Source organism: Gorilla gorilla, chromosome 1 (assembly GCF_029281585.2).
Source record: "Gorilla gorilla gorilla isolate KB3781 chromosome 1, NHGRI_mGorGor1-v2.1_pri, whole genome shotgun sequence".
In the NCBI taxonomy this organism is placed as follows: Eukaryota; Metazoa; Chordata; class Mammalia; order Primates; family Hominidae; genus Gorilla; species Gorilla gorilla.
In genome coordinates, this window is record NC_073224.2 from 109343016 (window position 1) to 109366299 (window position 23284).

The window sequence follows — 23284 nt, forward strand, 5'->3', positions numbered from 1 at the left end:
CCTCTTTGAGGATTTCGTTGGAAACGGGATTTCTTCATCTAATGCTAGACAGAAGAATTCTCAGTAACTTCTTTGGGTTTTGTGTGTTCAACTCACAGAGTTGAACCTTCCTTTAGACAGAGCAGATTTGAAACCCTCTTTTTGTGGAATTTGGAAGTGGAGATTACAAGCGCTTTCGGGCCAACGGTAGAAAAGGAAATATCTTTGTATAAAAACTAGAGAGAATCATTCTCAGAAACCACTTTGTGTTGTGTGCATTCCACTCACAGAGTTTTACCTTTCTTTTCATGGAGCAGTTTGGAAACACTCTGTTTGTAAAGTCTGCAAGTGGATATTTGGACCTATTTGAGGATTTCGTTGGAAACGGGATTTCTTCATCTAATGCTAGACAGAAGAATTCTCTGTAACTTCTTTGGGTTTTGTGTGTTCAACTCACAGAGTTGAACCTTCCTTTAGACAGAGCAGATTTGTAACCCTCTTTTTGTGGAATTTGAAAGTGGAGATTTCAAGCGCTTTCGGGCCAAAGGTAGAAAAGGAAATATCTTCGTATAAGAACTAGAGAGAATCATTCTCAGAAACCACTTTGTGTTGTGTGCGTTCCACTCACAGAGTTTAAACTTTCTTTTCATTGAGAAGTTTGGAAACACTCTGTTTGTAAAGTCTGCAAGTGGATATTTGGACGTATTTGAGGATTTAGTTGGAAACGGGATTTCTTCATCTAATGCTTGACAGAAGAATTCTCAGTAACTTTTTTGGGTTGTGTGTGTTCAACTCACAGAGTTGAACCTTCCTTTAGACAGAGCAGATTGGAAACCCTCTTTTTGTGGAATTTGCAAGTGGAGATTTCAAGCGCTTTTCTGCCAACGGTAGAAAAGGAAATATCTTCGTATAAAAACTGGAGAGAATCATTCTCAGAAACCACCTTGTGTTGTGTGCGTTCCACTCACAGAGTTTAAACTTTGTTTTCATAGATCAGTTTGGAAACACTCTGTTTGTAAAGTCTGCAAGTGGATATTTGGACCTCTTTGAGGATTTCGTTGGAAACCGGATTTCCTCATCTAATTCTAGTTAGAAGAATTCTCAGTAACTGCTCTGGGTTGCGTGTGTTCAACTCACAGAATTTGACCTTCCTTTAGACAGAGCAGATATGAAACCCTCTTTTTGTGGAATTTGCAAGTGGAGATTTCAAGCACTTTTGGGCCAACGGTAGAAAAGGAAATATCTTCGTATAAAAACTAGAGAGAATCATTCTCAGAAACCACTTTGTGTTGTGTGCGTTCCACTCACAGAGTTTAACCTTTCTTTTCATAGAGCAGTTTGGAAACACTCTGTTTGTAAAGTCTGCAAGTGGATATTTGGACCTCTTTGAGCATTTCGTTGGAAACGGGATTTCTTCATCTAATGCTAGACAGAAGAATTCTCAGTAACTTCTTTGGGTTTTGTGTGTTCAACTCACAGAGTTGAACCTTCCTTTAGACAGAGCAGATTTGAAACCCTCTTTTTGTGGAATTTGCAAGTGGAGATTTCAAGCGCTTTTGTGCCAACGGTAGAAAAGGAAATACCTTCGTATAAAAACTAGAGAGAATCATTCTCAGAAACCACTTTGTGTTGTGTGCGTTCCACTCACAGAGTTTCACCTTTCTTTTCATGGAGCAGTTTGGAAACACTCTGTTTGTAAAGTCTGCAAGTGGATATTTGGACCTCTTTGAGGATTTCGTTGGAAACGGGATTTCTTCATCTAATGCTAGACAGAAGAATTCTCAGTAACTTCTTTGGGTTTTGTGTGTTCAACTCACAGAGTTGAACCTTCCTTTAGACAGAGCAGATTTGAAACCCTCTTTTTGTGGAATTTGAAAGTGGAGATTTCAAGCGCTTTCGGGCCAACGGTAGAAAAGGAAATATCTTTGTATAAGAACTAGAGAGAATCATTCTCAGAAACCACTTTGTGTTGTGTGCATTCCACTCACAGAGTTTCACCTTTCTTTTCATAGAGCAGTGTGGAAACCCTCTGTTTGTAAAGTCTGCAAGTGGATATTTGGAACAATTTGAGGATTTCGTTGGAAACGGGATTTCTTCATCTAATGCTAGACAGAAGAATTCTCAGTAACTTCATTGGGTTGTGTGTGTTGAACTCACAGGGTTGAACCTTCCTTTAGACAGAGCAGATTTGAAACTCTCTTTTTGTGGAATTTGCAAGTGGAGATTTCAAGCGCTTTGGTGCGAATGGTAGAAAAGGAAATATCTTCATATAAAAACTAGAGAGAATCATTCTCAAAAACCACTTTGTGTTGACTGCGATCCATTCACAGAGTTTAACCTTTCTTTTCATGGAGCAGTTTGGAAACACTCTGTTTGTAACGTCTGCAAGTGGATATTTGGACCTCTTTGAGGATTTCGTTGGAAACGGGATTTCTTCATCTAATGCCAGACAGAAGACTTCTCAGTAACTTCTTTGGGTTTTGTGTGTTCAACTCACAGAGTTGAACCTTCCTTTTGACAGAGCAGATTTGAAACCCTCTTTTTGTGGAATTTGAAAGTGGAGATTTCAAGCGCTTTCGGGACAACGGTAGAAAAGGAAATATCTTCGTATAAAAACTAGAGAGAATCATTCTCAGAAACCACTTTGTGTTGACTGCGATCCATTCACAGAGTTTAACCTTTCTTTTCATGCAGCAGTTTGGAAACACTCTGTTTGTAAAGTCTGCAAGTGGATATTTGGACCTCTTTGAGAATTTCGTTGGAAACGGGATTTCTTCATCTAATGCTAGAAAGAAGAATTCTCAGTAACTTCTTTGGGTTGTGTGTGTTCAACTCACAGATTTGAACCTTCGTTTAGTCAGAGCAGATTTGAAACCCTCTTTTTGTGGAATTTGCAAGTGGAGATTTCAAGCGCTTTTGGGACAATGTTAGGAAAGGAAATATCTTCGTATAACAACTAGAGAGAATCATTCTCAGAAACCACTTTGTGTTGTGTGCGTTCCATTCACAGAGTTTAACCTTTCTTTTCATAGAGCAGTTTGGAAACACTCTGTTTGTAAAGTCTGCAAGTGGATATTTGGACCTCTTTGAGGATTTCGTTGGAAACGGGATTTCTTCATCTAATGCTAGACAGAAGAATTCTCAGTAACTTTTTTGGGGTGTGTGTGTTCAACTCACAGAGTGGAACCTTCCTTTAGACAGAGCAGATTTGAAACCCTCTTTTTGTGGAATTTGCAAGTGGAGATTTCAAGCGCTTTGTGGCCAACGGTAGAAAGGCAAATATCTTCCTATAAAAACTAGAGAGAATCATTCTCAGAAACCACTTTGCATTGTGTGCGTTCCACTCACAGAGTTTCACCTTTCTTTTCATAGAGCAGTTTGGAAACACTCTGTTTGTAAAGTCTGCAAGTGGATATTTGGACCTCTTTGAGGATTTCGTTGGAAACGGGTTTTCCTCATCTAATTCTGGACAGAAGAATTCTCAGTAACTTCTTTGGGTTGCGGGTGCTCAACTCACAGAGTTGGACCTTCCTTTAGACAGAGCAGATATGTAACCCTCTTTTTGTGGAATTTGAAAGTGGAGATTTCAAGAGCTTTCGGGCCAAAGGTAGAAAAGGAAATATCTTCGTATAAGAACTAGAGAGAATCATTCTCAGAAACCACTTTGTGTTGTGTGCGTTCCACTCACAGAGTTTAACCTTTCTTTTCATAGAGAAGTTTGGAAACACTCTGTTTGTAAAGTCTGCAAGTGGATATTTGGACCTCTTTGAGGATTTCGTTGGAAACGGGATTTCTTCATCTAATTGTAGTGAGAAGAATTCTCAGTAACTTCTTTGGGTTGCGTGTGTTCAACTCACAGAGTTGGACCTTCCTTTAGACAGAGCAGATATGAAACCCTCTTTTTCTGGAATTTGCAAGTGCAGATTTCAAGCACTTTTGGGCCAACGGTAGAAGAGGAAATATCTTCGTATAAAAACTAGAGAGAATCATTCTCAGAAACCACTTTGTGTTGTGTGCGTTCCACTCACAGAGTTTAACCTTTCTTTTCATGGAGCAGTTTGGAAACACTCTGTTTGTAAAGTCTGCAAGAGGATATTTGGACCTCTTTGAGGATTTCGTTGGAAACGGGATTTCTTCATCTAATGCTAGACAGAAGAATTCTCAGTAACTTCTTTGGGTTGTGTGTGTTCAACTCACAGATTTGAACCTTCATTTAGACAGGGCAGATTTGAAACCCTCTTTTTGTGGAATTTGAAAGTGGAGATTTCAAGCGCTTTCGGGCCAACGGAAGAAAAGGAAATATCTTCGTATAAAAACTGGAGAGAATCATTCTCAGAAACCACTTTGTGTTGACTGCGATCCATTCACAGAGTTTTACCTTTCTTTTCATGGAGCAGTTTGGAAACACTCTGTTTGTAAAGTCTGCAAGTGGATATTTGGACCTATTTGAGGATTTCGTTGGAAACGGGATTTCTTCATCTAATGCTAGACAGAAGAATTCTCTGTAACTTCTTTGGGTTTTGTGTGTTCAACTCACAGAGTTGAACCTTCCTTTAGACAGAGCAGATTTGTAACCCTCTTTTTGTGGAATTTGAAAGTGGAGATTTCAAGCGCTTTCGGGCCAAAGGTAGAAAAGGAAATATCTTCGTATAAGAACTAGAGAGAATCATTCTCAGAAACCACTTTGTGTTGTGTGCGTTCCACTCACAGAGTTTAAACTTTCTTTTCATTGAGAAGTTTGGAAACACTCTGTTTGTAAAGTCTGCAAGTGGATATTTGGACGTATTTGAGGATTTAGTTGGAAACGGGATTTCTTCATCTAATGCTTGACAGAAGAATTCTCAGTAACTTTTTTGGGTTGTGTGTGTTCAACTCACAGAGTTGAACCTTCCTTTAGACAGAGCAGATTGGAAACCCTCTTTTTGTGGAATTTGCAAGTGGAGATTTCAAGCGCTTTTGTGCCAACGGTAGAAAAGGAAATATCTTCGTATAAAAACTGGAGAGAATCATTCTCAGAAACCACCTTGTGTTGTGTGCGTTCCACTCACAGAGTTTAAACTTTGTTTTCATAGATCAGTTTGGAAACACTCTGTTTGTAAAGTCTGCAAGTGGATATTTGGACCTCTTTGAGGATTTCGTTGGAAACCGGATTTCCTCATCTAATTCTAGTTAGAAGAATTCTCAGTAACTGCTCTGGGTTGCGTGTGTTCAACTCACAGAATTTGACCTTCCTTTAGACAGAGCAGATATGAAACCCTCTTTTTGTGGAATTTGCAAGTGGAGATTTCAAGCACTTTTGGGCCAACGGTAGAAAAGGAAATATCTTCGTATAAAAACTAGAGAGAATCATTCTCAGAAACCACTTTGTGTTGTGTGCGTTCCACTCACAGAGTTTAACCTTTCTTTTCATAGAGCAGTTTGGAAACACTCTGTTTGTAAAGTCTGCAAGTGGATATTTGGACCTCTTTGAGCATTTCGTTGGAAACGGGATTTCTTCATCTAATGCTAGACAGAAGAATTCTCAGTAACTTCTTTGGGTTTTGTGTGTTCAACTCACAGAGTTGAACCTTCCTTTAGACAGAGCAGATTTGAAACCCTCTTTTTGTGGAATTTGCAAGTGGAGATTTCAAGCGCTTTTGTGCCAACGGTAGAAAAGGAAATACCTTCGTATAAAAACTAGAGAGAATCATTCTCAGAAACCACTTTGTGTTGTGTGCGTTCCACTCACAGAGTTTCACCTTTCTTTTCATGGAGCAGTTTGGAAACACTCTGTTTGTAAAGTCTGCAAGTGGATATTTGGACCTCTTTGAGGATTTCGTTGGAAACGGGATTTCTTCATCTAATGCTAGACAGAAGAATTCTCAGTAACTTCTTTGGGTTTTGTGTGTTCAACTCACAGAGTTGAACCTTCCTTTAGACAGAGCAGATTTGAAACCCTCTTTTTGTGGAATTTGAAAGTGGAGATTTCAAGCGCTTTCGGGCCAACGGTAGAAAAGGAAATATCTTTGTATAAGAACTAGAGAGAATCATTCTCAGAAACCACTTTGTGTTGTGTGCATTCCACTCACAGAGTTTCACCTTTCTTTTCATAGAGCAGTGTGGAAACCCTCTGTTTGTAAAGTCTGCAAGTGGATATTTGGAACAATTTGAGGATTTCGTTGGAAACGGGATTTCTTCATCTAATGCTAGACAGAAGAATTCTCAGTAACTTCATTGGGTTGTGTGTGTTGAACTCACAGGGTTGAACCTTCCTTTAGACAGAGCAGATTTGAACCTCTCTTTTTGTGGAATTTGCAAGTGGAGATTTCAAGCGCTTTGGTGCGAATGGTAGAAAAGGAAATATCTTCATATAAAAACTAGAGAGAATCATTCTCAAAAACCACTTTGTGTTGACTGCGATCCATTCACAGAGTTTAACCTTTCTTTTCAAGGAGCAGTTTGGAAACACTCTGTTTGTAACGTCTGCAAGTGGATATTTGGACCTCTTTGAGGATTTCGTTGGAAACGGGATTTCTTCATCTAATGCCAGACAGAAGACTTCTCAGTAACTTCTTTGGGTTTTGTGTGTTCAACTCACAGAGTTGAACCTTCCTTTTGACAGAGCAGATTTGAAACCCTCTTTTTGTGGAATTTGAAAGTGGAGATTTCAAGCGCTTTCGGGACAACGGTAGAAAAGGAAATATCTTCGTATAAAAACTAGAGAGAATCATTCTCAGAAACCACTTTGTGTTGACTGCGATCCATTCACAGAGTTTAACCTTTCTTTTCATGCAGCAGTTTGGAAACACTCTGTTTGTAAAGTCTGCAAGTGGATATTTGGACCTATTTGAGGATTTCTTTGGAAACGGGATTTCTTCATCTAGTGCTAGACAGAAGACTTTTCAGTAACTTCTTTGGGTTGTGTGTGTTCAACTCATAGAGTTGAACCTTCCCTTAGACAGAGCAGATATGAAACCCTCTTTTTGTGGAATTTGCAAGTGGAGATTTCAAGCGCTTTTCGGCCAACGGTAGAAAAGGAAATATCTTCGTATAAAAACTAGAGAGAATCATTCTCAAAAACCACTTTGTGTTGACTGCGATCCATTGACAGTGTTTAACCTTTCTTTTCATGGAGCAGTTAGGAAACACACTGTTTGTAAACTCTGCAAGTGGATATTTGGACCTATTTGAGCATTTCGTTGGAAACGGGATTTCTTCGTCTAATGCTAGACAGAAGAATTCTCAGTAACTTCATTGGGTTGTGTGTGTTCAACTCACAGAGTTGAACCTTCCTTTAGACAGAGCATATTTGAAACCCTCTTTTTGTGGAATTTGCAAGTGGAGATTTCAAGCGCTTTCGGGCCAAAGGTAGAAAAGTAAATATCTTCGTATAAGAACTAGAGAGAATCATTCTCAGAAACCACTTTGTGTTGTGTGCGTTCCACTCACAGAGTTTAACCTTTCTTTTCATAGAGAACTTTGGAAACACTCTGTTTGTAAAGTCTGCAAGTGGATATTTAGACCTCTTTGAGGATTTCGTTGGAAACGGGATTTCCTCATCTAATACTAGACTGAAGAATTCTCAGTAACTTCTTTGGGTTGTGTGTTCAACTCACAGATTTGAACCTTCCTTTCACAGAGCAGATTTGAAACCCTCTTTTTGTGGAATTTGCAAGTGGAGATTTCAAGCGCTTTTCTGCCAATGGTAGAAAAGGAAATATCTTCGTATAAAAACTAGAGACAATCATTCTCAGAAACCACTTTGCGTTGTGTGCGTTCCACTCACAGAGTTTCACCTTTCTTTTCATAGAGCAGTTTGGAAACACTCTGTTTGTAAAGTCTCCAAGTGGATATTTGGACCTCTTTGAGGATTTCGTTGGAAACGGGATTTCTTCATCTAATGCTAGACAGAAGAATTCTCAGTAACTTCTTTGGGTTTTGTGTGTTCAACTCACAGAGTTGAACCTTCCTTTAGACAGAGCAGATTTGAAACCCTCTTTTTGTGGAATTTGAAAGTGGAGATTTCAAGCGCTTTCGGGCCAACGGTAGAAAGGCAAATATCTTCCTATAAAAACTAGAGAGAATCATTCTCAGAAACCACTTTGTGTTGTGTGCATTCCACTCACAGAGTTTCACCTTTCTTTTCATAGAGCAGTTTGGAAACACTCTGTTTGTAAAGTCTGCAAGTGGATATTTGGACCTCTTTGAGGATTTCGTTGGAAACGGGTTTTCCTCATCTAATTCTGGACAGAAGAATTCTCAGTAACTTCTTTGGGTTGCGGGTGCTCAACTCACAGAGTTGGACCTTCCTTTAGACAGAGCAGATATGTAACCCTCTTTTTGTGGAATTTGAAAGTGGAGATTTCAAGCGCTTTCGGGCCAAAGGTAGAAAAGGAAATATCTTCGTATAAGAACTAGAGAGAATCATTCTCAGAAACCACTTTGTGTTGTGTGCGTTCCACTCACAGAGTTTAACCTTTCTTTTCATAGAGAAGTTTGGAAACACTCTGTTTGTAAAGTCTGCAAGTGGATATTTGGACCTCTTTGAGGATTTCGTTGGAAACGGGATTTCTTCATCTAATTGTAGTGAGAAGAATTCTCAGTAACTTCTTTGGGTTGCGTGTGTTCAACTCACAGAGTTGGACCTTCCTTTAGACAGAGCAGATATGAAACCCTCTTTTTCTGGAATTTGCAAGTGCAGATTTCAAGCACTTTTGGGCCAACGGTAGAAGAGGAAATATCTTCGTATAAAAACTAGAGAGAATCATTCTCAGAAACCACTTTGTGTTGTGTGCGTTCCACTCACAGAGTTTAACCTTTCTTTTCATGGAGCAGTTTGGAAACACTCTGTTTGTAAAGTCTGCAAGAGGATATTTGGACCTCTTTGAGGATTTCGTTGGAAACGGGATTTCTTCATCTAATGCTAGACAGAAGAATTCTCAGTAACTTCTTTGGGTTTTGTGTGTTCAACTCACAGAGTTGAACCTTCCTTTAGACACAGCAGATTTGAAACCCTCTTTTTGTGGAATTTGAAAGTGGATATTTCAAGCGCTTTCGGGCCAACGGTAGAAAAGGAAATATCTTCGTATAAAAACTGGAGAGAATCATTCTCAGAAACCACTTTGTGTTGACTGCGATCCATTCACAGAGTTTAACCTTTATTTTCATGGAGCAGTTTGGAAACACTCTCTTTGTAAACTCTGCAAGTGGATATTTGGACCTATTTGAGGATTTCGATGGAAACGGGATTTCTTCATCTAATGCTAGACAGAAGAATTCTCAGTAACTTCTTTGGGTTGTGTGTGTTCAACCCACAGAGTTGAACCTTCCTTTAGACAGAGCAGATTTGAAACCCTCTTTTTGTGGCATTTGCAAGTGGAGATTTCAAGCGCTTTCGGGCCAAAGGTAGAAAAGGAAATATCTTCGTATAAGAACTAGAAAGAATCATTCTCAGAAACCACTTTGTGTTGTGTGCGTTCCACTCACAGAGTTTAACCTTTCTTTTGATAGAGAAGTTTGGAAACACTCTGTTTGTAAAGTCTGCAAGTGGATATTTAGACCTCTTTGAGGATTTCGTTGGAAACGGGATTTCCTCATCTAATTCTAGACTGAAGAATTCTCAGTAACTTCTTTGGGTTGTGTGTGTTCAACTCACAGATTTGAACCTTCCTTTAGACAGGGCAGATTTGAAACCCTCATTTTGTGGAATTTGCAAGTGGAGATTTCAAGCGCTTTGGGGCCAACGGAAGAAAAGGAAATATCTTCGTATAAAAACCAGAGAGAATCATTCTCAGAAACCACTTTGTGTTGACTGCGATCCATTCACAGAGTTTAACCTTTCTTTTCATGGAGCAGTTTGGAAACACTCTGTTTGTAAAGTCTGCAAGTGGATATTTGGACCTATTAGAGGATTTCGTTGGAAACGGGATTTCTACATCTAATGCTAGACAGAAGAATTCTCAGTAACTTCTTTGGGTTTTGTGTGTTCAACTCACAGAGTTGAACCTTCCTTTAGACATAGCAGATATGAAACCCTCTTTTTGTGGATTTTGCAAGTGGAGATTTCAAGCGCTTTTTGGCCAACGGTAGAAAAAGAAATATCTTCGTATAAAAACTACAGAGAAACATTCTCAGAAACCACTTTGTGTTGTGTGCGTTCCACTCACAGAGTTTAACCTTTCTTTTCATAGACCAGTTTGGAAACACTCTGTTTGTAAAGTCTGCAAGTGGATATTTAGACCTCTTTGAGGATTTCGTTGGAAACGGGATTTCTTCATCTAATTCTAGTTAGAAGAATTCTCAGTAACTTCTTTGGGTTGCGTGTGTTCATCTCACAGAGTTGAACCTTCCTTTAGACAGAGCAGATTTGAAACCCTCTTTTTGTGGAATTTGCAAGTGGAGATTTCAAGAGCTTTTGTGCCAACGGTAGAAAAGGAAATACCTTCGTATAAAAACTAGAGAGAATCATTCTCAGAAACCACTTTGTGTTGTGTGCGTTCCACTCACAGAGTTTCACCTTTCTTTTCATAGAGCAGTTTGGAAACACTCTGTTTGTAAAGTCTGCAAGTGGATATTTAGACCCCTTTGAGGATTTTGTTGGAAAAGGGATTTCCTCATCTAATTCTAGACTGAAGAATTCTCAGTAACTTCTTTGGGTTGCGTGTGTTCAACTCACAGAGTTGAACCTTCCTTTAGACAGAGCAGATATGAAACCCTCTTTTTGTGGAATTTGCAAGTGGAGATTTCAAGCGCTTTTCGGCCAACTGTAGAAAAGGAAATATCTTCGTATAAAAACTAGAGAGAATCATTCTCAAAAACCACTTTGTGTTGACTGCGATCCATTCACAGAGTTTAACCTTTCTTTTCATGGAGCAGTTTGGAAACACTCTGTTTGTAAAGTCTGCAAGTGGATATTTAGACCTCTTTGAGGATTTCGTTGGAAACGGGATTTCCTCATCTAATTCTAGACTGAAGAATTCTCAGTAACTTCTTTGGGTTGTGTGTGTTGAACTCACAGAGTTGAACCTTCCTTTAGACAGAGCAGATTTGAAACCCTCTTTTCGTGGAATTTGCAAGTGGAGACTTCAAGCGCTTTGTGGCCAACGGTAGAAAGGCAAATATCTTCCTATAAAAACTAGAGAGAATCATTCTCAGAAACCACTTTGGGTTGTGTGCGTTCCACTCACAGAGTTTCACCTTTCTTTTCATAGAGAAGTTTGGAAACACTCTGTTTGTAAAGTCTGCAAGTGGATATTTGGACCTCTTTGAGGATTTCGTTGGAAACGGGATTTCTTCATCTAATGCTAGACAGAAGAATTCTCAGTAACTTCTTTGGGTTTTGTGTGTTCAACTCACAGAGTTGAACTTTCCTTTAGACAGAGCAGATTTGAAACCCTCTTTTTGTGGAATTTGGAAGTGGAGATTTCATGTGCTTTCGGGCCAACGGTAGAAAAGGAAATATCTTTGTATAAGAACTAGAGAGAATCATTCTCAGAAACCACTTTGTGTTGTGTGCATTCCACTCACAGAGTTTCACCTTTCTTTTCATAGAGCAGTGTGGAAACCCTCTGTTTGTAAAGTCTGCAAGTGGATATTTGGAACAATTTGAGGATTTCGTTGGAAACGGGATTTCTTCATCTAATGCTAGACAGAAGAATTCTCAGTAACTTCATTGGGTTGTGTGTGTTGAACTCACAGAGTTGAACCTTCCTTTAGACAGAGCAGATTTGAAACTCTCTTTTTGTGGAATTTGCAAGTGGAGATTTCAAGCGCTTTGGTGCGAATGGTAGAAAAGGAAATATCTTCGTATAAAAACTAGAGAGAATCATTCTCAAAAACCACTTTGTGTTGACTGCGATCCATTCACAGAGTTTAACCTTTCTTTTCATGGAGCAGTTTGGAAACACTGTGTTTGTAACGTCTGCAAGTGGATATTTGGACCTCTTTGAGCATTTCGTTGGAAACGGGATTTCTTCATCTAATGCTAGACAGAAGAATTCTCAGTAACTTCTTTGGGTTTTGTGTGTTCAACTCACAGAGTTGAACCTTCCTTTAGACAGAGCAGATTTGAAACCCTCTTTTTGTGGAATTTGAAAGTGGAGATTTCAAGCGCTTTGGGGCCCAATGTAGAAAAGGAAATATCTTCGTATAAGAACTAGAGAGAATCATTCTCAGAAACCGCTTTGTGTTGTGTGCGTTCCACTCACAGAGTTTAACCTTTCTTTTGATAGAGAAGTTTGGAAACACTGTGTTTGTAAAGTCTGCAAGTGGATATTTAGACCTCTTTGAGGATTTCGTTGGAAACGGTATTTCCCCATCTATTTCTAGTTAGAAGAATTCTCAGTAACTTCTTTGGGTTGCGTGTGTTCAACTCACAGAGTTGGACCTTCCTTTAGACAGAGCAGATATGAAACCCTCTTTTTGTGGAATTTGCAAGTGGAGATTTCAAGCACTTTTGGGCCAACGGTAGAAAAGGAAATATCTTCGTATAAAAACTAGAGAGATTCATTCTCAGAAAACACTTTGTGTTGACTGCGACCCATTCACAGAGTTTAAGCTTTCTTTTCATGGAGCAGTTTGGAAACACTCTGTTTGTAAAGTCTGCAAGTGGATATTTAGACCTCTTTGAGAATTTTGTTGGAAACGGGATTTCCTCATCTAATTCTAGATTGAAGAATTCTCAGTAACTTCTTTGGGTTATGTGTGTTCAACTCACAGATTTGAACCTTCCTTTAGTCAGAGCAGATTTGAAACCCTCTTTTTGTGGAATTTGCAAGTGGAGATTTCAAGCGCTTTTGGGACAATGTTAGGAAAGGAAATATCTTCGTATAAAAACTACAGAGAATCATTCTCAGAAACCACTTTGTGTTGTGTGCGTTCCACTCACAGAGTTTAACCTTTCTTTTCATAGAGCAGTTTGGAAACACTCTGTTTGTAAAGTCTGCAAGTGGATATTTGGACCTCTTTGAGGATTTCGTTGGAAACGGGTTTTCCTCATCTAATTCTAGATTGAAGAATTCTCAGTAACTTCTTTGGGTTGCGTGTGCTCAACTCACAGAGTTGGACCTTCCTTTAGACAGAGCAGATATGTAACCCTCTTTTTGTGGAATTTGCAAGTGGAGATTTCAAGCACTTTTGGGCCAACGGTAGAAAAGGAAATATCTTCGTATAAAAACTAGAGAGATTCATTCTCAGAAAACACTTTGTGTGGACTGCGACCCATTCACAGAGTTTTCCCTTTCTTTTCATGGAGCAGTTTGAAAAAACTCTGTTTGTAAAGTCCGCAAGTGGATATTTAGACCTCTTTGAGAATTTCGTTGGAAACGGGATTTCCTCATCTAATTCTAGATTGAAGAATTCTCAGTAACTTCTTTGGGTTGTGTGTGTTCAACTCACAGATTTGAACCTTCCTTTAGTCAGAGCAGATTTGAAACCCTCTTTTTGTGGAATTTGCAAGTGGAGATTTCAAGCGCTTTTCGGACAAGGGTTGAAAAGGAAATATCTTCGTATAAAAACTAGAGAGAATCATTCTCAGAAACCACTTTGTGTTGTGTGCCTTCCACTCACAGAGTTTAACCTTTCTTTTCATAGAGCAGTTTGGAAACACTCTGTTTGTAAAGTCTGCAAGTGGATATTTGGACCTCTTTGAGGATTTCGTTGGAAACGGGTTTCCTCATCTAATGCTAGACAGAAGATTTCTCAGTAACTTCTTTGGGTTTTGTGTGTTCAACTCACAGACTTGAACCTTCCTTTTGACAGAGCAGATTTGAAAGCCTCTTTTTGTGGAATTTGCAAGTGGAGATTTCAAACGCTTTGGTGCCAACGGTAGAAAAGGAAATATCTTCCTATAAAAACTAGAGAGTATCATTCTCAAAAACCACTTTGTGTTGACTGCGATCCATTCACAGAGTTTAACCTTTCTTTTCATGGAGCAGTTTGGAAACACTCTGTTTGTAAAGTCTGCAAGTGGATATTTGGACCTATTTGAGGATTTCGTTGGAAACGGGATTTCTTCATCTAAGGCTAGACAGAAGAATTCTCAGTAACTTCATTGGGTTGTGTGTGTTGAACTCACAGAGTTGAACCTTCCTTTAGACAGCAGATTTGAAACCCTCTTTTTGTGGAATTTGAAAGTGGAGATTTCAAGCGCTTTCGGGCCAAAGGTAGAAAAGGAAATATCTTCGTATAAGAACTAGAGAGAATCATTCTCAGAAACCACTTTGTGTTGTGTGCGTTCCACTCACAGAGTTTAACCTTTCTATTCATAGAGAAGTTTGGAAACACTCTGTTTGTAAAGTCTGCAAGTGGATATTTAGACCTCTTTGAGGATTTCGTTGGAAACGGGATTTCCTCATCTAATTCTAGACTGAAGAATTCTCAGTAACTTCTTTGTGTTGTGTGTTCAGCTCACAGATTTGAACCTTCCTTTAGACAGAGCAGATTTGAAACCCTCTTTTTGTGGAATTTACAAGTGGAGATTTCAAGCGCTTTTCTGCCAAAGGTAGAAAAGGAAATATCTTCGTATAAAAACTAGAGACAATCATTCTCAGAAACCACTTTGTGTTGTGTGCGTTCCACTCACAGAGTTTCACCTTTCTTTTCATACAGCAGTTTGGAAACACTCTGTTTGTAAAGTCTGCAAGTGGATATTTGGACCTCTTTGAGGATTTCGTTGGAAACGGGATTTCTTCATCTAATGCTAGACAGAAGAATTCTCAGTAACTTCTTTGGGTTTTGTGTGTTCAACTCACAGAGTTGAACTTTCCTTTAGACAGAGCAGATTTGAAACCCTCTTTTTGTGGAATTTCGAAGTGGAGATTTCAAGTGCTTTCGGGCCAACGGTAGAAAAGGAAATATCTTTGTATAAGAACTAGAGAGAATCATTCTCAGAAACCACTTTCTGTTGTGTGCATTCCACTCACAGAGTTTCACCTTTCTTTTCATAGAGCAGTGTGGAAACCCTCTGTTTGTAAAGTCTGCAAGTGGATATTTGGAACAATTTGAGGATTTCGTTGGAAACGGGATTTCTTCATCTAATGCTAGACAGAAGAATTCTCAGTAACTTCATTGGGTTGTGTGTGTTGAACTCACAGAGTTGAACCTTCCTTTAGACAGAGCAGATTTGAAACTCTCTTTTTGTGGAATTTGCAAGTGGAGATTTCAAGCGCTTTGGTGCGAATGGTAGAAAAGGAAATATCTTCGTATAAAAACTACAGAGAATCATTCTCAGAAATCACTTTGGGTTGTGTGCGTTCCACTCACAGAGTTTATCGTTTCTTTTCAAAGAGCAGTTTGGAAACACTCTGTTTGTAAAGTCTGCCAGTGGATATTTGGACCTCTTTGAGGATTTCGTTGGAAACGGGATTTCTTCATTTAATGCTAGACAGAAGAATTCTCAGTAACTTCTTTGGGTTGTGTGAGTTCAACTCACAGAGTTGAACCTTCCTTTAGACAGAGCATATTTGAAACCCTCTTTTTGTGGAATTTGCAAGTGGAGATTTCATGCGCTTTTCTGCCAACGGTAGAAAAGGAAATATCTTCGTATAAAACTAGAGACAATCATTCTCAGAAACCACTTTGCGTTGTGTGCGTTCCACTCACAGAGTTTCACGTTTCTTTTCATAGAGCAGTTTGGAAACACTCTGTTTGTAAAGTCTGCAAGTGGATATTTGGACCTCTTTGAGGATTTCGTTGGAAATGGGATTTCTTCATCTAATGCTAGACAGAAGAATTCTCAGTAACTTCTTTGGGTTTTGTGTGTTCAACTCACAGAGTTGAACCTTCCTTTAGACAGAGCAGATTTGAAACCCTCTTTTTGTGGAATTTGGAAGTGGAGATTACAAGCGCTTTCGGGCCAACGGTAGAAAAGGAAATATCTTTGTATAAAAACTAGAGAGAATCATTCTCAGAAACCACTTTGTGTTGTGTGCATTCCACTCACAGAGTTTCACCTTTCTTTTCATAGAGCAGTTTGGAAACCCTCTGTTTGTAAAGTCTGCAAGTGGATATTTGGACCTCTTTGAGGATTTCGTTGGAAACGGGATTTCTTCATCTAATGCTAGACAGAAGAATTCTCAGTAACTTCTTTGGGTTTTTTGTGTTCAACTCACAGAGTTGAACCTTCCTTTAGACAGAGCAGATTTGAAACCCTCTATTTGTGGAATTTGAAAGTGGAGATTTCAAGCGCTTTCGGGCCTACGGTAGAAAAGGAAATATCTTTGTATAAGAACTAGAGAGAATCATTCTCAGAAACCACTTTGTGTTGTGTGCATTCCACTCACAGAGTTTCACCTTTCTTTTCATAGAGCAGTGTGGAAACCCTCTGTTTGTAAAGTCTGCAAGTGGATATTTGGAACAATTTGAGGATTTCGTTGGAAACGGGATTTCTTCATCTAATGCTAGACAGAAGAATTCTCAGTAACTTCATTGGGTTGTGTGTGTTGAACTCACAGAGTTGAACCTTCCTTTAGACAGAGCAGATTTGAAACTCTCTTTTTGTGGAATTTGCAAGTGGAGATTTCAAGCGCTTTGGTGCGAATGGTAGAAAAGGAAATATCTTCGTATAAAAACTACAGAGAATCATTCTCAGAAATCACTTTGGGTTGTGTGCGTTCCACTCACAGAGTTTATCGTTTCTTTTCAAAGAGCAGTTTGGAAACACTCTGTTTGTAAAGTCTGCCAGTGGATATTTGGACCTCTTTGAGGATTTCGTTGGAAACGGGATTTCTTCATTTAATGCTAGACAGAAGAATTCTCAGTAACTTCTTTGGGTTGTGTGAGTTCAACTCACAGAGTTGAACCTTCCTTTAGACAGAGCATATTTGAAACCCTCTTTTTGTGGAATTTGCAAGTGGAGATTTCATGCGCTTTTCTGCCAACGGTAGAAAAGGAAATATCTTCGTATAAAACTAGAGACAATCATTCTCAGAAACCACTTTGCGTTGTGTGCGTTCCACTCACAGAGTTTCACGTTTCTTTTCATAGAGCAGTTTGGAAACACTCTGTTTGTAAAGTCTGCAAGTGGATATTTGGACCTCTTTGAGGATTTCGTTGGAAATGGGATTTCTTCATCTAATGCTAGACAGAAGAATTCTCAGTAACTTCTTTGGGTTTTGTGTGTTCAACTCACAGAGTTGAACCTTCCTTTAGACAGAGCAGATTTGAAACCCTCTTTTTGTGGAATTTGGAAGTGGAGATTACAAGCGCTTTCGGGCCAACGGTAGAAAAGGAAATATCTTTGTATAAAAACTAGAGAGAATCATTCTCAGAAACCACTTTGTGTTGTGTGCATTCCACTCACAGAGTTTCACCTTTCTTTTCATAGAGCAGTTTGGAAACCCTCTGTTTGTAAAGTCTGCAAGTGGATATTTGGACCTCTTTGAGGATTTCGTTGGAAACGGGATTTCTTCATCTAATGCTAGACAGAAGAATTCTCAGTAACTTCTTTGGGTTTTTTGTGTTCAACTCACAGAGTTGAACCTTCCTTTAGACAGAGCAGATTTGAAACCCTCTATTTGTGGAATTTGAAAGTGGAGATTTCAAGCGCTTTCGGGCCTACGGTAGAAAAGGAAATATCTTTGTATAAGAACTAGAGAGAATCATTCTCAGAAACCACTTTGTGTTGTGTGCATTCCACTCACAGAGTTTCACCTTTCTTTTCATAGAGCAGTTTGGAAACACTGTGTTTGTAACGTCTGCAGGTGGATATTTGGACCTCTTTGAGCATTTCGTTGGAAACGGGATTTCTTCATCTAATGCTAGACAGAAGAATTCTCAGTAACTTCTTTGGGTTTTGTGTGTTCAACTCACAGAGTTGAACCTTCCTTTAGACAGAGCAGATTTGAAACCCTCTTTTTGTGGAATTTGCAAGTGGAGATTTCAAGCGCTTTTGTGCCAACGGTAGAAAAGGAAATACCTTCGTATAAAAACTAGAGAGAATCATTCTCAGAAACCACTTTGTGTTGTGTGCGTTCCACTCACAGAGTTTCACCTTTCTTTTCATGGAGCAGTTTGGAAACACTCTGTTTGTAAAGTCTGCAAGTGGATATTTGGACCTCTTTGAGGATTTCGTTAGAAACGGGATTTCTTTATCTAATGCTAGACAGAAGAATTCTCAGTAACTTCTTTGGGTTTTGTGTGTTCAACTCACAGAGTTGAACCTTCCTTTAGACAGAGCAGATTTGTAACCCTCTTTTTGTGGAATTTGAAAGTGGAGATTTCAAGCGCTTTCGGGCCAAAGGTAGAAAAGGAAATATCTTCGTATAAGAACTAGAGAGAATCATTCTCAGAAACCACTTTGTGTTGTGTGCGTTCCACTCACAGAGTTTAAACTTTCTTTTCATTGAGAAGTTTGGAAACACTCTGTTTGTAAAGTCTGCAAGTGGATATTTGGACGTATTTGAGGATTTAGTTGGAAACGGGATTTCTTCATCTAATGCTTGACAGAAGAATTCTCAGTAACTTTTTTGGGTTGTGTGTGTTCAACTCACAGAGTTGAACCTTCCTTTAGACAGAGCAGATTGGAAACCCTCTTTTTGTGGAATTTGCAAGTGGAGATTTCAAGCGCTTTTGTGCCAACGGTAGAAAAGGAAATATCTTCGTATAAAAACTGGAGAGAATCATTCTCAGAAACCACCTTGTGTTGTGTGCGTTCCACTCACAGAGTTTAAACTTTGTTTTCATAGATCAGTTTGGAAACACTCTGTTTGTAAAGTCTGCAAGTGGATATTTGGACCTCTTTGAGGATTTCGTTGGAAACCGGATTTCCTCATCTAATTCTAGTTAGAAGAATTCTCAGTAACTGCTCTGGGTTGCGTGTGTTCAACTCACAGAATTTGACCTTCCTTTAGACAGAGCAGATATGAAACCCTCTTTTTGTGGAATTTGCAAGTGGAGATTTCAAGCACTTTTGGGCCAACGGTAGAAAAGGAAATATCTTCGTATAAAAACTAGAGAGAATCATTCTCAGAAACCACTTTGTGTTGTGTGCGTTCCACTCACAGAGTTTAACCTTTCTTTTCATAGAGCAGTTTGGAAACACTCTGTTTGTAAAGTCTGCAAGTGGATATTTGGACCTCTTTGAGCATTTCGTTGGAAACGGGATTTCTTCATCTAATGCTAGACAGAAGAATTCTCAGTAACTTCTTTGGGTTTTGTGTGTTCAACTCACGGAGTTGAACCTTCCTTTAGACAGAGCAGATTTGAAACCCTCTTTTTGTGGAATTTGCAAGTGGAGATTTCAAGCGCTTTTGTGCCAACGGTAGAAAAGGAAATACCTTCGTATAAAAACTAGAGAGAATCATTCTCAGAAACCACTTTGTGTTGTGTGCGTTCCACTCACAGAGTTTCACCTTTCTTTTCATGGAGCAGTTTGGAAACACTCTGTTTGTAAAGTCTGCAAGTGGATATTTGGACCTCTTTGAGGATTTCGTTGGAAACGGGATTTCTTCATCTAATGCTAGACAGAAGAATTCTCAGTAACTTCTTTGGGTTTTGTGTGTTCAACTCACAGAGTTGAACCTTCCTTTAGACAGAGCAGATTTGAAACCCTCTTTTTGTGGAATTTGAAAGTGGAGATTTCAAGCGCTTTCGGGCCAACGGTAGAAAAGGAAATATCTTTGTATAAGAACTAGAGAGAATCATTCTCAGAAACCACTTTGTGTTGTGTGCATTCCACTCACAGAGTTTCACCTTTCTTTTCATAGAGCAGTGTGGAAACCCTCTGTTTGTAAAGTCTGCAAGTGGATATTTGGAACAATTTGAGGATTTCGTTGGAAACGGGATTTCTTCATCTAATGCTAGACAGAAGAATTCTCAGTAACTTCATTGGGTTGTGTGTGTTGAACTCACAGGGTTGAACCTTCCTTTAGACAGAGCAGATTTGAAACTCTCTTTTTGTGGAATTTGCAAGTGGAGATTTCAAGCGCTTTGGTGCGAATGGTAGAAAAGGAAATATCTTCATATAAAAACTAGAGAGAATCATTCTCAAAAACCACTTTGTGTTGACTGCGATCCATTCACAGAGTTTAACCTTTCTTTTCATGGAGCAGTTTGGAAACACTCTGTTTGTAACGTCTGCAAGTGGATATTTGGACCTCTTTGAGGATTTCGTTGGAAACGGGATTTCTTCATCTAATGCCAGACAGAAGACTTCTCAGTAACTTCTTTGGGTTTTGTGTGTTCAACTCACAGAGTTGAACCTTCCTTTTGACAGAGCAGATTTGAAACCCTCTTTTTGTGGAATTTGAAAGTGGAGATTTCAAGCGCTTTCGGGACAACGGTAGAAAAGGAAATATCTTCGTATAAAAACTAGAGAGAATCATTCTCAGAAACCACTTTGTGTTGACTGCGATCCATTCACAGAGTTTAACCTTTCTTTTCATGCAGCAGTTTGGAAACACTCTGTTTGTAAAGTCTGCAAGTGGATATTTGGACCTCTTTGAGAATTTCGTTGGAAACGGGATTTCTTCATCTAATGCTAGAAAGAAGAATTCTCAGTAACTTCTTTGGGTTGTGTGTGTTCAACTCACAGATTTGAACCTTCGTTTAGTCAGAGCAGATTTGAAACCCTCTTTTTGTGGAATTTGCAAGTGGAGATTTCAAGCGCTTTTGGGACAATGTTAGGAAAGGAAATATCTTCGTATAACAACTAGAGAGAATCATTCTCAGAAACCACTTTGTGTTGTGTGCGTTCCATTCACAGAGTTTAACCTTTCTTTTCATAGAGCAGTTTGGAAACACTCTGTTTGTAAAGTCTGCAAGTGGATATTTGGACCTCTTTGAGGATTTCGTTGGAAACGGGATTTCTTCATCTAATGCTAGACAGAAGAATTCTCAGTAACTTTTTTGGGGTGTGTGTGTTCAACTCACAGAGTGGAACCTTCCTTTAGACAGAGCAGATTTGAAACCCTCTTTTTGTGGAATTTGCAAGTGGAGATTTCAAGCGCTTTGTGGCCAACGGTAGAAAGGCAAATATCTTCCTATAAAAACTAGAGAGAATCATTCTCAGAAACCACTTTGCATTGTGTGCGTTCCACTCACAGAGTTTCACCTTTCTTTTCATAGAGCAGTTTGGAAACACTCTGTTTGTAAAGTCTGCAAGTGGATATTTGGACCTCTTTGAGGATTTCGTTGGAAACGGGTTTTCCTCATCTAATTCTGGACAGAAGAATTCTCAGTAACTTCTTTGGGTTGCGGGTGCTCAACTCACAGAGTTGGACCTTCCTTTAGACAGAGCAGATATGTAACCCTCTTTTTGTGGAATTTGAAAGTGGAGATTTGAAGCGCTTTCGGGCCAAAGGTAGAAAAGGAAATATCTTCGTATAAGAACTAGAGAGAATCATTCTCAGAAACCACTTTGTGTTGTGTGCGTTCCACTCACAGAGTTTAACCTTTCTTTTCATAGAGAAGTTTGGAAACACTCTGTTTGTAAAGTCTGCAAGTGGATATTTGGACCTCTTTGAGGATTTCGTTGGAAACGGGATTTCTTCATCTAATTGTAGTGAGAAGAATTCTCAGTAACTTCTTTGGGTTGCGTGTGTTCAACTCACAGAGTTGGACCTTCCTTTAGACAGAGCAGATATGAAACCCTCTTTTTCTGGAATTTGCAAGTGCAGATTTCAAGCACTTTTGGGCCAACGGTAGAAGAGGAAATATCTTCGTATAAAAACTAGAGAGAATCATTCTCAGAAACCACTTTGTGTTGTGTGCGTTCCACTCACAGAGTTTAACCTTTCTTTTCATGGAGCAGTTTGGAAACACTCTGTTTGTAAAGTCTGCAAGAGGATATTTGGACCTCTTTGAGGATTTCGTTGGAAACGGGATTTCTTCATCTAATGCTAGACAGAAGAATTCTCAGTAACTTCTTTGGGTTGTGTGTGTTCAACTCACAGATTTGAACCTTCATTTAGACAGGGCAGATTTGAAACCCTCTTTTTGTGGAATTTGAAAGTGGAGATTTCAAGCGCTTTCGGGCCAACGGAAGAAAAGGAAATATCTTCGTATAAAAACTGGAGAGAATCATTCTCAGAAACCACTTTGTGTTGACTGCGATCCATTCACAGAGTTTTACCTTTCTTTTCATGGAGCAGTTTGGAAACACTCTGTTTGTAAAGTCTGCAAGTGGATATTTGGACCTATTTGAGGATTTCGTTGGAAACGGGATTTCTTCATCTAATGCTAGACAGAAGAATTCTCTGTAACTTCTTTGGGTTTTGTGTGTTCAACTCACAGAGTTGAACCTTCCTTTAGACAGAGCAGATTTGTAACCCTCTTTTTGTGGAATTTGAAAGTGGAGATTTCAAGCGCTTTCGGGCCAAAGGTAGAAAAGGAAATATCTTCGTATAAGAACTAGAGAGAATCATTCTCAGAAACCACTTTGTGTTGTTTGCGTTCCACTCACAGAGTTTAAACTTTCTTTTCATTGAGAAGTTTGGAAACACTCTGTTTGTAAAGTCTGCAAGTGGATATTTGGACGTACTTGAGGATTTAGTTGGAAACGGGATTTCTTCATCTAATGCTTGACAGAAGAATTCTCAGTAACTTTTTTGGGTTGTGTGTGTTCAACTCACAGAGTTGAACCTTCCTTTAGACAGAGCAGATTGGAAACCCTCTTTTTGTGGAATTTGCAAGTGGAGATTTCAAGCGCTTTTGTGCCAACGGTAGAAAAGGAAATATCTTCGTATAAAAACTGGAGAGAATCATTCTCAGAAACCACCTTGTGTTGTGTGCGTTCCACTCACAGAGTTTAAACTTTGTTTTCATAGATCAGTTTGGAAACACTCTGTTTGTAAAGTCTGCAAGTGGATATTTGGACCTCTTTGAGGATTTCGTTGGAAACCGGATTTCCTCATCTAATTCTAGTTAGAAGAATTCTCAGTAACTGCTCTGGGTTGCGTGTGTTCAACTCACAGAATTTGACCTTCCTTTAGACAGAGCAGATATGAAACCCTCTTTTTGTGGAATTTGCAAGTGGAGATTTCAAGCACTTTTGGGCCAACGGTAGAAAAGGAAATATCTTCGTATAAAAACTAGAGAGAATCATTCTCAGAAACCACTTTGTGTTGTGTGCGTTCCACTCACAGAGTTTAACCTTTCTTTTCATAGAGCAGTTTGGAAACACTCTGTTTGTAAAGTCTGCAAGTGGATATTTGGACCTCTTTGAGCATTTCGTTTGAAACGGGATTTCTTCATCTAATGCTAGACAGAAGAATTCTCAGTAACTTCTTTGGGTTTTGTGTGTTCAACTCACAGAGTTGAACCTTCCTTTAGACAGAGCAGATTTGAAACCCTCTTTTTGTGGAATTTGCAAGTGGAGATTTCAAGCGCT